This window comes from Petaurus breviceps, unplaced genomic scaffold (genome assembly GCF_028583685.1).
Source record: "Petaurus breviceps papuanus isolate PSGF00001 unplaced genomic scaffold, PetGlider_PUasm1.0 38, whole genome shotgun sequence".
In the NCBI taxonomy this organism is placed as follows: Eukaryota; Metazoa; Chordata; class Mammalia; order Diprotodontia; family Petauridae; genus Petaurus; species Petaurus breviceps.
The window spans coordinates 19,142,023-19,146,854 of NW_027186304.1; the positions used below are offsets into that span (position 1 = coordinate 19,142,023).

At 41.8% G+C, this 4,832-nt stretch overlaps 1 pseudogene; it reads right to left on the bottom strand.

The window, feature by feature from the left end:
• Positions 1-969: 969 nt before the first annotated feature.
• LOC138169932 (POU class 2 homeobox associating factor 3-like) lies at positions 970-3,626 on the bottom strand (annotated as a pseudogene).
• Between the last annotated feature and the right edge of the window lie 1,206 nt (positions 3,627-4,832).

Here is a 4,832-nt window from a genome sequence, read left to right on the forward strand (position 1 = left end):
CATGAGACTGGTTTAGTTAATGTATTCTGTTCTTACTGAAGTCTCTGAGTATCTTGTAAGGGCAGCTTTAAACTATGATACAGTAAGTCAATTTATATGTAATGATTATTAAACAGGGATAGCAGTTTTGGTTTTATCAACAATCAGGATCCTAAAACATAGGATTTTCAATCAACCAGCCCTCTGCCCCTATCAGCATCACTGTAGTGACGACCAATCCATATAACTGTATTATTGCATAATTCCTATCTCTCAACTTTGAGGGGCGGGGAGGGAATGGGAGATTCTAAGAAAGGCTTTGGTAAAATCTAAATAAATAAAACCTTTAGCATTCCCTCCCCCAATCTGCCATGTTATTATACTACCCAAAAAAGGACCTGTGGTTAGTCTATTACAAGCTATTCTGAATGAAACCACAGTGACTCAATGATCATTGTTTTCCCTTTCAAACACTAACCATCACTTTAATAACAAATTCTAGAATGTTCCAGGAATAAAAGGCAAGTTTACTAGACTGTAGTTTGAAGGCTTTTTTCTCTTTCTCTCTCTCTCTCTTTTTTTTAATTATCTAATAATAAAAAAAATTTATTAGTAAGAAAAAATGAAAACATGTTACACAGGAGAGTAAAACAAATAAGTCAAAGTTTTTCTTTAAAGAATCTTAATTGTAGGGGTAGCTAGGTGGTGCAGTGAATAGAGCACCGGCCCTAGAGTCAGGAGGACCTGAGTTTAAATCTGGCCTCAGACACTTAAAATAAAAAACTAGCTGTGTAACCTTGGGCTACTCACTTAACCCCAACTGCCCTACCTTACCCTCTCTAGCCCCCCCCCCCAAATAATCTTAATTGTAAGTGTACAATGCAGGAGTGTTGCTATGGTAGGATTAAGAGGGCTTATTATCAATGACTAAGCTAACATCAGGATCTTAAAAAAAACCTGTAGTGAAGGTGTAAACTGTGCTCTGTGACATTCATTTCTAGACGGCATTTTTTGAGGTGATACCTAACTTGAGTAGCAAAATATACACATACAATACTCCAAAGAAATCCCATTCTCACTAACTGTAACAGATGTCACAATCTGCTTCCCTTCTATAGAAATCATCAGACACGGCTGTTGGCAGGTGTAACACCAAGCACAAGCAACTTCCAGGTTCAGATTATGAGCAAAGCAAACTCCATTTATTCAGTGACAGATTAAGGTAAAACATTCACAGAAAATCACAATACAGCATTCACCATGTGTAACTCAATAATGTAGTAAGTCCTCCACTCAATCACAAAGTACTAAGGTCCAAGTACTCCATCCAGGGCAATCACAAAGTCCTCTCTCTATTCAAATGGAGATTAGTTTCCAATGATAAACAAAGTATATTCATTTGGTCAGTAACAAAGTATACAAGTCAAAAGTTTTCCACCCCTGGATCACAACTGGATTACAATTATCATCAGTTACCACCAAGCACATTCTCAAAGGGGCAGTGGAGAGCACAAAGGCCATCTACCCCTACGCCACAAAGTTATGATATCATCACAGCATTCAATACCCAAGGAGAGGTCTTTTCTTCATCTTGACCCAAGGCAAGTTCTCAGCAATCTCTGTTCCAGGGAAGACAAAGCTTAACAAAGCCACAATATACATTGCCAGTATCCTCATCAACTCACTCTCTGCCTGCAGAACAGTCTCAGGACCCCTGAAAACATCAGCAAGACCCTCCTTCAGGATTTCTGTAAACATACAAGAAAATCCTCCTTCAGGGCTTCTGAACCAACAGCAAGGTTTGAAGACCTTTGCAACAACAGCACTATCCTTTACCAGCAGATGAATCTGGCAAAGAAATATCAAAACAGGCAGAAAAAATACCGGCACCACAGTCATGCCTCCTCAGTTCTCGGCAGCTCTGGGTGGCAGTTCTCAAAAGTCCTGGGAAGCTCCAACTGGCCCTCAGCAATAGAAATGTCTTTGGCTGCAGTTCTCTCTCTCAGCAACTCTGGGCCCTGGCAATTCTCTCTCTGCCTCCACGATGGTGCTCCAAAAAGTTCTTCTGGCCTCTCTCTCCTTGAGCCTCTCTATCCACAGCACCAGCTTCTCCCAATTCAGCCCCCTCTCTTCACTCAACAAGTCCATCCCACAAGTGGGATTCACAAGCTCTGGGTTTTAACACTTAACCTGAAAACGAAGCCAATACAAAGGGACCTTAAAATTCCATGACCATTACAGCAGGGAATGGGAGTAGTCTATATATGGATATGAGAAGTATTCTGATACTTTGATGGTGTCCAGGTGCTCCTTCTCACATGACATGCAGTAACAGAGGAAGAGGCTCAACAGCTGTATTGGAGGTGAGAGTGGACATGATGGTATGAGTACTCTTCCGGGGGAGACACACAGTTCCTGGTGTCCAGGGAGGAGGGAGAGCTGTGAGTCACCGGAGCCAATGACTGCTGCTGAGGTGGGGAGTATTTCAGGGGGCTGGACAGAGTTGATGAACCTGAGGGCGATCCTGGTGACGAGCTTTGGTTAAAGCAGAAAGTAGTGGCCTGAAGGCTGTCCAGGAAACATGGTGGGATGCCTTGTGTGGAGCTGAGTGAGTGGTCCAGGAGTGTCTCTGTTGGAAGGCAGGACTCAAAGACCTGGTCAAGGCAGATGGGGTTTTCTTTACAGGACACACAAGTGGAAAACTGTCAGGGCTGAAAATGATTGGGAGCAGGAGAAATAGGCTCTGGCTCAAAATAGGGGCTGTGGAAGGTGGCAAAACTACTTCTAGAAACAAAATGCTGCTGCTGCGGGACAAGGTTCCCCCGATGCTGCTTGGTGTAACCTTCTCCGCTGCAACAGCTCCTTCACTGTGATCTTCACCCAGACCGCCTGATACACCTTCGATTTTTTTCTCTGTTCCTACACCTGCCTCCTTTCCTTTTCCTTCCCTGTGCTGTGCACAGCTTGGCCCTGGCTCCATAAGGCCTGGCTGGGCTCCAATTGGCATGGCCCAGCACGACTGGGCACTGCACAGCTCGGCTCCTCCCAGCTGGGCTCAACCCCACCCCCATCCCCACCCCACCCTCACTTTGAAAGGCTTTGTTGGCTCCCCCCACTGTACGGCTCAGTATGTCACTGCTCCCCCCATGGCTCCATTCCCCACTATCTTCTTGGGCATCTATATTAAAACATTCAAATCTGGCCTCAGACACTTACTAAGCTTTTTAACATAATTACATAATATACTTTCTTAAATTCTTCTCTAGAATTTTGTTACTGTGAACCTCTATTATAAGCTATCTCTGTTATTATTCCCTATTTGCTGCCTAGTATAGCTCCAGAGGAGGAGAAAAGGAATGTCCTTTAAAAATGGAAAACAATTATTTGCCTTGCCCTGGGGAAAATGCAAACAAACAAAGCAACAAAACAAAAATCCACCAAGCTCTAAAAAAAAGAAAACACATAACTGCTTAGGTTTTGCTTTAGTCTGAGAAGTTTTCTGCCATTAAACCTGCTTTTTCAAGTTCATCCAGACTTCTGGTCTCTTATTCATTTCCTGTATGTTCTCTCTGTCCATGTTTCACAATTTAGCTTCATACCTGATCTCGATATCCATCCTCAACCCTATAATCTGCCACTTTCAGCATTTACCCTTCAAAAAAGACCCTTATCTGTAACATGATGCATTATCCACAACCTACTAATCCTCAATGCTGGTTTCATTTTTGGTGCTATGGTCTCAAGCAGAGCCTTTACTCCCTTATATCTGAGTCTGATATTTGTTAGTTACCGTATGTGACCCTGGGCACCTCATTTAAAGTTTCTGACACTTAAAAGTATTTGATTTATACTATCAGCCTCCCAAGGCCACAGAAATCCCAAATTTAGAGCTATAAGTCCAAAGTCCAATTCATCTTCTTTCCTCTCCAAAGCTTACTTTCTTCTTTTTCTTTTTTAAAAATGTATTTTTAGTTTTCAACATTCATTTCCACAAGATTTTGAGTTACAAATTTTCTCCCCGCCTTTTCCCTACAACCCATCCCAAGATAGTGAACTTACTGAATACCCCTTCCCCCAATCCGCTCTCTCTTATATCCTCCCCCATACCCCCTCTAACTTTCTAGTAGGGCAACATAGATTTCTACCCCCAGTGCCTATATATCTTATTTCCCAGTTGCAGGAAAAAAAAAAATAAATTTTTTTTAACATTTGTTTTTAAAACTTTGATTTCCAGATTCTTTCCCTTCTTCCTTCCTCACTCAACCCCACTGGGAAGATAAGCAATTCAATATAGGTTGTACATATGTAGTTATGCAAAACATTTCCATAGTAGTTATATTGTGAAAGACTAATTATATTTCCCTCCCTCTTATCCCACCCCCACTTATTCTATCTTCTACTTTGACCCTGTTCCTTATTAAAAGTATGTGTTTCTAACTACTCTCTCCCTCTATCATCCTCCTTCTTACCCTTTCCCCCTTATTTCCATGTAGAAAAAGATACCCAAATGAGTGTGTATGCTATTTCCTCCTTAAGCCAAATTCAATGAGAGTAAGGCTGACCCCCCTTTCACCTTCCTGCTCTTCCCCTCCATTGTAACAGTTTTCTCTTGCCTCTTTTATATGAGATAATTTACCCTATTCTATCTCTCCTTTTCTCCTCTCATTATATTCCTCTCTCACCTCTTAATTTTATTTTTAAAATAACATCCCTTCCTATTCCACTGATCCTGTGCCCTCTGTCAATGTGTACATGTATACACATATATACACATTCACACGTGTATTTATACACACATACACCCTCTGTAAGGGTTATGGGATTTAAAGATCTTCCATGCCCCGTTGGACTTG